We start from the raw sequence: 9,281 nt of genomic DNA, 5'->3' as shown, positions 1-9,281 counted from the left end.
GGACGCTACACCTGTGGGTGAAGGACGCTACACCTGTGGGTGAAGGACGCTACACCTGTGGGTGAAGGGCGCTACACCTGTGGGTGAAGGACGCTACACCTGTGGGTGAAGGACGCTACACCTGTGGGTGAAGGGCGCTACACCTGTGGATGAAGGGCGCTACACCTGTGGGTGAAGGACGCTACACCTGTGGGTGAAGGACGCTACACCTGTGGGTGAAGGGCGCTACACCTGTGGGTGAAGGACGCTACACCTGTGGGTGAAGGGCGCTACACCTGTGGATGAAGGGCGCTACACCTGTGGGTGAAGGGCGCTACACCTGTGGATGAAGGGCGCTACACCTGTGGGTGAAGGGCGCTACACCTGTGGATGAAGGGCGCTACACCTGTGGGTGAAGGGCGCTACACCTGTGGATGAAGGGCGCTACACCTGTGGATGAAGGGCGCTACACCTGTGGGTGAAGGGCGCTACACCTGTGGGTGAAGGGCGCTACACCTGTGGGTGAAGGGCGCTACACCTGTGGGTGAAGGGCGCTACACCTGTGGATGAAGGGCGCTACACCTGTGGGTGAAGGGCGCTACACCTGTGGATGAAGGGCGCTACACCTGTGGGTGAAGGACGCTACACCTGTGGGTGAAGGGCGCTACACCTGTGGATGAAGGGCGCTACACCTGTGGGTGAAGGGCGCTACACCTGTGGGTGAAGGGCGCTACACCTGTGGGTGAAGGGCGCTACACCTGTGGATGAAGGGCGCTACACCTGTGGGTGAAGGGCGCTACACCTGTGGATGAAGGGCGCTACACCTGTGGGTGAAGGACGCTACACCTGTGGGTGAAGGGCGCTACACCTGTGGATGAAGGGCGCTACACCTGTGGGTGAAGGGCGCTACACCTGTGGATGAAGGGCGCTACACCTGTGGATGAAGGGCGCTACACCTGTGGGTGAAGGGCGCTACACCTGTGGATGAAGGGCGCTACACCTGTGGGTGAAGGGCGCTACACCTGTGGATGAAGGGCGCTACACCTGTGGGTGAAGGGCGCTACACCTGTGGATGAAGGGCGCTACACCTGTGGGTGAAGGACGCTACACCTGTGGGTGAAGGGCGCTACACCTGTGGATGAAGGGCGCTACACCTGTGGGTGAAGGGCGCTACACCTGTGGATGAAGGGCGCTACACCTGTGGATGAAGGGCGCTACACCTGTGGATGAAGGGCGCTACACCTGTGGGTGAAGGGCGCTACACCTGTGGATGAAGGGCGCTACACCTGTGGATGAAGGGCGCTACACCTGTGGGTGAAGGACGCTACACCTGTGGGTGAAGGGCGCTACACCTGTGGATGAAGGGCGCTACACCTGTGGATGAAGGGCGCTACACCTGTGGATGAAGGGCGCTACACCTGTGGATGAAGGGCGCTACACCTGTGGATGAAGGGCGCTACACCTGTGGGTGAAGGGCGCTACACCTGTGGATGAAGGGCGCTACACCTGTGGATGAAGGGCGCTACACCTGTGGGTGAAGGACGCTACACCTGTGGGTGAAGGGCGCTACACCTGTGGGTGAAGGGCGCTACACCTGTGGATGAAGGGCGCTACACCTGTGGGTGAAGGGCGCTACACCTGTGGGTGAAGGGCGCTACACCTGTGGATGAAGGGCGCTACACCTGTGGATGAAGGGCGCTACACCTGTGGATGAAGGGCGCTACACCTGTGGGTGAAGGGCGCTACACCTGTGGATGAAGGGCGCTACACCTGTGGATGAAGGGCGCTACACCTGTGGATGAAGGGCGCTACACCTGTGGGTGAAGGGCGCTACACCTGTGGATGAAGGGCGCTACACCTGTGGGTGAAGGACGCTACACCTGTGGGTGAAGGGCGCTACACCTGTGGGTGAAGGACGCTACACCTGTGGGTGAAGGACGCTACACCTGTGGGTGAAGGACGCTACACCTGTGGGTGAAGGGCGCTACACCTGTGGATGAAGGGCGCTACACCTGTGGATGAAGGGCGCTACACCTGTGGGTGAAGGGCGCTACACCTGTGGATGAAGGGCGCTACACCTGTGGATGAAGGGCGCTACACCTGTGGATGAAGGGCGCTACACCTGTGGGTGAAGGACGCTACACCTGTGGGTGAAGGGCGCTACACCTGTGGATGAAGGGCGCTACACCTGTGGATGAAGGGCGCTACACCTGTGGGTGAAGGACGCTACACCTGTGGGTGAAGGACGCTACACCTGTGGGTGAAGGGCGCTACACCTGTGGATGAAGGGCGCTACACCTGTGGGTGAAGGGCGCTACACCTGTGGATGAAGGGCGCTACACCTGTGGATGAAGGGCGCTACACCTGTGGATGAAGGGCGCTACACCTGTGGATGAAGGGCGCTACACCTGTGGGTGAAGGACGCTACACCTGTGGATGAAGGGCGCTACACCTGTGGGTGAAGGGCGCTACACCTGTGGATGAAGGGCGCTACACCTGTGGGTGAAGGGCGCTACACCTGTGGATGAAGGGCGCTACACCTGTGGATGAAGGGCGCTACACCTGTGGATGAAGGGCGCTACACCTGTGGGTGAAGGGCGCTACACCTGTGGATGAAGGGCGCTACACCTGTGGGTGAAGGGCGCTACACCTGTGGATGAAGGGCGCTACACCTGTGGGTGAAGGGCGCTACACCTGTGGATGAAGGGCGCTACACCTGTGGGTGAAGGGCGCTACACCTGTGGATGAAGGGCGCTACACCTGTGGGTGAAGGGCGCTACACCTGTGGATGAAGGGCGCTACACCTGTGGGTGAAGGACGCTACACCTGTGGGTGAAGGACGCTACACCTGTGGGTGAAGGGCGCTACACCTGTGGATGAAGGGCGCTACACCTGTGGGTGAAGGGCGCTACACCTGTGGATGAAGGGCGCTACACCTGTGGGTGAAGGGCGCTACACCTGTGGATGAAGGGCGCTACACCTGTGGGTGAAGGGCGCTACACCTGTGGATGAAGGGCGCTACACCTGTGGGTGAAGGGCGCTACACCTGTGGATGAAGGGCGCTACACCTGTGGGTGAAGGGCGCTACACCTGTGGATGAAGGGCGCTACACCTGTGGGTGAAGGGCGCTACACCTGTGGATGAAGGGCGCTACACCTGTGGGTGAAGGGCGCTACACCTGTGGATGAAGGGCGCTACACCTGTGGGTGAAGGGCGCTACACCTGTGGATGAAGGGCGCTACACCTGTGGGTGAAGGGCGCTACACCTGTGGATGAAGGGCGCTACACCTGTGGGTGAAGGGCGCTACACCTGTGGATGAAGGGCGCTACACCTGTGGGTGAAGGGCGCTACACCTGTGGATGAAGGGCGCTACACCTGTGGGTGAAGGGCGCTACACCTGTGGATGAAGGGCGCTACACCTGTGGATGAAGGGCGCTACACCTGTGGGTGAAGGGCGCTACACCTGTGGATGAAGGGCGCTACACCTGTGGATGAAGGGCGCTACACCTGTGGGTGAAGGGCGCTACACCTGTGGATGAAGGGCGCTACACCTGTGGGTGAAGGGCGCTACACCTGTGGATGAAGGGCGCTACACCTGTGGATGAAGGGCGCTACACCTGTGGATGAAGGGCGCTACACCTGTGGGTGAAGGACGCTACACCTGTGGGTGAAGGGCGCTACACCTGTGGATGAAGGGCGCTACACCTGTGGATGAAGGGCGCTACACCTGTGGGTGAAGGGCGCTACACCTGTGGATGAAGGGCGCTACACCTGTGGATGAAGGGCGCTACACCTGTGGATGAAGGGCGCTACACCTGTGGGTGAAGGACGCTACACCTGTGGGTGAAGGACGCTACACCTGTGGGTGAAGGGCGCTACACCTGTGGATGAAGGGCGCTACACCTGTGGGTGAAGGGCGCTACACCTGTGGATGAAGGGCGCTACACCTGTGGGTGAAGGGCGCTACACCTGTGGGTGAAGGACGCTACACCTGTGGGTGAAGGGCGCTACACCTGTGGATGAAGGGCGCTACACCTGTGGATGAAGGGCGCTACACCTGTGGATGAAGGGCGCTACACCTGTGGGTGAAGGGCGCTACACCTGTGGATGAAGGGCGCTACACCTGTGGGTGAAGGGCGCTACACCTGTGGATGAAGGGCGCTACACCTGTGGGTGAAGGGCGCTACACCTGTGGATGAAGGGCGCTACACCTGTGGGTGAAGGACGCTACACCTGTGGGTGAAGGACGCTACACCTGTGGGTGAAGGGCGCTACACCTGTGGATGAAGGGCGCTACACCTGTGGGTGAAGGGCGCTACACCTGTGGATGAAGGGCGCTACACCTGTGGGTGAAGGGCGCTACACCTGTGGATGAAGGGCGCTACACCTGTGGGTGAAGGGCGCTACACCTGTGGATGAAGGGCGCTACACCTGTGGATGAAGGGCGCTACACCTGTGGATGAAGGGCGCTACACCTGTGGGTGAAGGACGCTACACCTGTGGGTGAAGGACGCTACACCTGTGGGTGAAGGACGCTACACCTGTGGGTGAAGGGCGCTACACCTGTGGATGAAGGGCGCTACACCTGTGGGTGAAGGGCGCTACACCTGTGGATGAAGGGCGCTACACCTGTGGATGAAGGGCGCTACACCTGTGGATGAAGGGCGCTACACCTGTGGATGAAGGGCGCTACACCTGTGGGTGAAGGGCGCTACACCTGTGGATGAAGGGCGCTACACCTGTGGGTGAAGGACGCTACACCTGTGGGTGAAGGACGCTACACCTGTGGGTGAAGGGCGCTACACCTGTGGATGAAGGGCGCTACACCTGTGGGTGAAGGGCGCTACACCTGTGGATGAAGGGCGCTACACCTGTGGATGAAGGGCGCTACACCTGTGGATGAAGGGCGCTACACCTGTGGATGAAGGGCGCTACACCTGTGGATGAAGGGCGCTACACCTGTGGGTGAAGGACGCTACACCTGTGGGTGAAGGACGCTACACCTGTGGGTGAAGGGCGCTACACCTGTGGATGAAGGGCGCTACACCTGTGGATGAAGGGCGCTACACCTGTGGGTGAAGGACGCTACACCTGTGGGTGAAGGGCGCTACACCTGTGGATGAAGGGCGCTACACCTGTGGATGAAGGGCGCTACACCTGTGGATGAAGGGCGCTACACCTGTGGATGAAGGGCGCTACACCTGTGGATGAAGGGCGCTACACCTGTGGATGAAGGGCGCTACACCTGTGGGTGAAGGACGCTACACCTGTGGGTGAAGGACGCTACACCTGTGGGTGAAGGACGCTACACCTGTGGGTGAAGGGCGCTACACCTGTGGATGAAGGGCGCTACACCTGTGGGTGAAGGACGCTACACCTGTGGGTGAAGGACGCTACACCTGTGGGTGAAGGACGCTACACCTGTGGGTGAAGGGCGCTACACCTGTGGATGAAGGGCGCTACACCTGTGGGTGAAGGGCGCTACACCTGTGGGTGAAGGACGCTACACCTGTGGGTGAAGGACGCTACACCTGTGGGTGAAGGGCGCTACACCTGTGGATGAAGGGCGCTACACCTGTGGATGAAGGGCGCTACACCTGTGGGTGAAGGGCGCTACACCTGTGGGTGAAGGGCGCTACACCTGTGGGTGAAGGACGCTACACCTGTGGGTGAAGGGCGCTACACCTGTGGATGAAGGGCGCTACACCTGTGGATGAAGGGCGCTACACCTGTGGATGAAGGGCGCTACACCTGTGGGTGAAGGACGCTACACCTGTGGGTGAAGGGCGCTACACCTGTGGATGAAGGGCGCTACACCTGTGGGTGAAGGACGCTACACCTGTGGGTGAAGGGCGCTACACCTGTGGGTGAAGGGCGCTACACCTGTGGATGAAGGGCGCTACACCTGTGGATGAAGGGCGCTACACCTGTGGATGAAGGGCGCTACACCTGTGGGTGAAGGGCGCTACACCTGTGGGTGAAGGGCGCTACACCTGTGGATGAAGGGCGCTACACCTGTGGATGAAGGGCGCTACACCTGTGGATGAAGGGCGCTACACCTGTGGATGAAGGGCGCTACACCTGTGGATGAAGGGCGCTACACCTGTGGATGAAGGGCGCTACACCTGTGGATGAAGGGCGCTACACCTGTGGATGAAGGGCGCTACACCTGTGGGTGAAGGGCGCTACACCTGTGGATGAAGGGCGCTACACCTGTGGATGAAGGGCGCTACACCTGTGGATGAAGGGCGCTACACCTGTGGATGAAGGGCGCTACACCTGTGGATGAAGGTCGCTACACCTTTGGGGTGAAGGACGCTACACCTGTGGGTGAAGGGCGCTACACCTGTGGATGAAAGTCGCTACACCTGTGGGTGAAGGGCGCTACACCTGTGGATGAAGGGCGCTACACCTGTGGATGAAGGTCGCTACACCTTTGGGGTGAAGGACGCTACACCTGTGGGTGAAGGGCGCTACACCTGTGGATGAAAGTCTCTACACCTGTGGGTGAAGGGCGCTACACCTGTGGGTGAAGGGCGCTACACCTGTGGGTGAAAGTCGCAACACCTGTGGGTGAAGGACGCTACACCTGTGGGTGAAGGGCGCTACACCTGTGGGTGAAGGGCGCTACACCTGTGGGTGAAGGACGCTACACCTTTGGGGTGAAGGAAGCTACACCTGTCGGTGAAGGACTCTACACCTGTGGATGAAGGGCGCTACACCTGTGGGTGAAGGGCGCTACACCTGTCGGTGAAGGTCGCTACACCTTTGGGGTGAAGGAAGCTACACCTGTGGGTGAAGGGCGTTACACCTTTTGTCGTATGTTCCGTCCAGATGGTCCCTCCTGTAGCACCTCCACGGGATCCCTACCGTCATTACGGAACATATACACAACAACAGCAACTTCGTCAGGAGCGGAGTCGAAGTCATACTTACATTTTCCTCTTGCTTGTGAACCCGGCCGTTGGACTGAAGTCCCACGACGCCTCCTGTCCCGTACAACCCTGGACATCCGACAAGTTGGTCCTTGGGTCAGTAAGACGTGTACTTAATTGTCCAGGTCCCTTACGAACGGTTGCCCTACGGCATCCCACCCCAACACCCCCTGACTGGCGTCCAGTGAACGGGGGTTTCTTTGGTCCCTTCCGGTACCGACGATTTGGTCCTCTCGATCATCGTCCTTTGAACGCGTCCCCTCCACCTGCAGAACCCCCTCCTCCCGCTTACCACCCCACCTCCCCATTGCCTCGCTACCCACTCCTCCGACCTCATGACACACAACACACGCGAAAACTCGTGATCATTTTGACCTTCCCCGCCAGCCCCGCTCTCCTGGTGGTGGCGACACGAGCCACCGCCAGGTTGACGCGTGTCAAAGGTCAACCTGACTGGGTCTTCGCTCCTTGTGTGAGTCAACCTGGTCAGGTCAACAGAGGCCCACAACCACCACGTTCACCGACACTGCACACCAGAGGGACCGACGTGGTAATGGTAGGGATATGACGCAGGCTGCCCCACACGTCACTGCTGGCGCAGTACCTGTTGCGCCCCAAACGTCACTGAGGCATGCTGGTGCAGTGCCTGTGGTGCCCCACACGTCACTGAGGCCTGCTAGTGCAGTGCCTGTGGTGCCCCACACGTCCCTGAGGCCTAATAGTGCAGTGCCTGTGGTGCCCCACAGGTCACTGAAGCCTGCTGATGCAGTGCCAGCCGTCCATGCACATCAGTGCTCCACATACGAGGGCTGAATTTAGAGAGAGAAAAGTAAAGAAAGAGAAGAGGAGAAGAAGAAGAAGAAGAAGAAGAAGAAGAAGAAGAAGAAGAAGAAAAAGAAGAAGAAGAAATGGTGATGATGATGATGATGATGATGATGATGATGATGAAGAAGAAGAAGAAGAAGAAGAAGAAGAAGAAGAAGAAGAAGAAGAAGAAGAAGAAGAAGAAGAAGAAAACACTTCTTAAGCAGTGGAAAACCTCCTTTTAAAAAGGGTAGGTCACGGCTGCTCTGGAAACCACGAGACCGCAAAGAAATCCAGAGCACAGCGGCGTAAGGAAGGAAACAGATATCACAACGGCCCACCCTCATGTTCCCAACAGAGACACATCGATCCAAGCGACGCGGGGTCGGCCGTGGGAAAGAGAAACAACACAGCGGCGTAGGTCAAGCAGGTCGAACTTTGAGGTCAGGTTACGGGAGCTGGTGACTTGACTCCTCGCTTCAGACTCAACTCGCTTCAGATTCGACTCGCTTCAGGCTCGACTGGCTTCAGACTCGACTGGCTTCAGGCTCGACTGGCTTCAGACTCGACTCGCTTCAGGTTCGACTCGCTTCAGGCTTGACTCGCTTCAGACTCGACTCCGTTTCAGACTCGACTCTATCATGCCTGCTACCAGGTAGCGGCAGAAGAGTGCAAGAGGTGTGACCAGTACTACGTGCGTGGACGAACCACTTCTTTGCATGATGGAAACAAAGTGTCCAGAGTAAATTCGGTGCACTGGTTTCTTCCGGGCAGACTGAACTATTTGTGTAAGGTAGGGGGGGTTTGGCCAAGTGGATTACGTGGATGTTATGATAATACCAAATCTATTTCCTGCCTTAAAAAAAGAGGGGTGGAGTTATAAAAGCCATCAGAGGAAGCTAGGGAAAGACGTGAGGAGCATTAGAAAGATAAATGAGACGAAATCAAGGTTTCAGAAGCGTTGTACCTTAAGTTACGTGTGCCCCCATTGGATAACCCTGTCCAACGTGCCCCATTGGATAACACTGTCCAATGTGCCCCATTGGATAACCCTGTCCAATGTGCCCCATTGGATAACCCTGTCCAATGTGCCCCACTGGATAACCCTGTCCAATGTGCCCCATTGGATAACCCTCTCCAACCCTGTCCAATTCTGAGTTCACAGACGCAATTGTGAGCGGGACAAGACTTTAGCGGGAGACAGACGAGACGAGCATTGGAATAGAACGAAGGCAATGACAATGATAAACGTACATTCCACCTCTGGTTATGATCATCCCTAGATAGTCATGCTTTAACATCTTCAGTGATGTGGTGGGGGCGGCCGTGCTGGGCGTGTGGGCGGCAGTGATATAACCGGGTGACGGGCGTTTCGTCTTGCGTCACCCGCCCCCACACACACAAACACACACACCGGCCGGAAGCCAAGCTGCCACCCTACCTCCTCGTTTCCTAATGTTGAGTTTTATATAGCCAGGTGAGGCAGGGCGGGGCCCGTGCAACCCCCCTCACCTGGTGTCACCACACCCTACCACACTCCTCTGCCTCCCCTTCGTGTTCTC

Source organism: Panulirus ornatus, chromosome 9 (genome assembly GCF_036320965.1).
Source record: "Panulirus ornatus isolate Po-2019 chromosome 9, ASM3632096v1, whole genome shotgun sequence".
NCBI lineage: Eukaryota > Metazoa > Arthropoda > Malacostraca > Decapoda > Palinuridae > Panulirus > Panulirus ornatus.
This window is presented reverse-complemented; position numbering follows the sequence as displayed.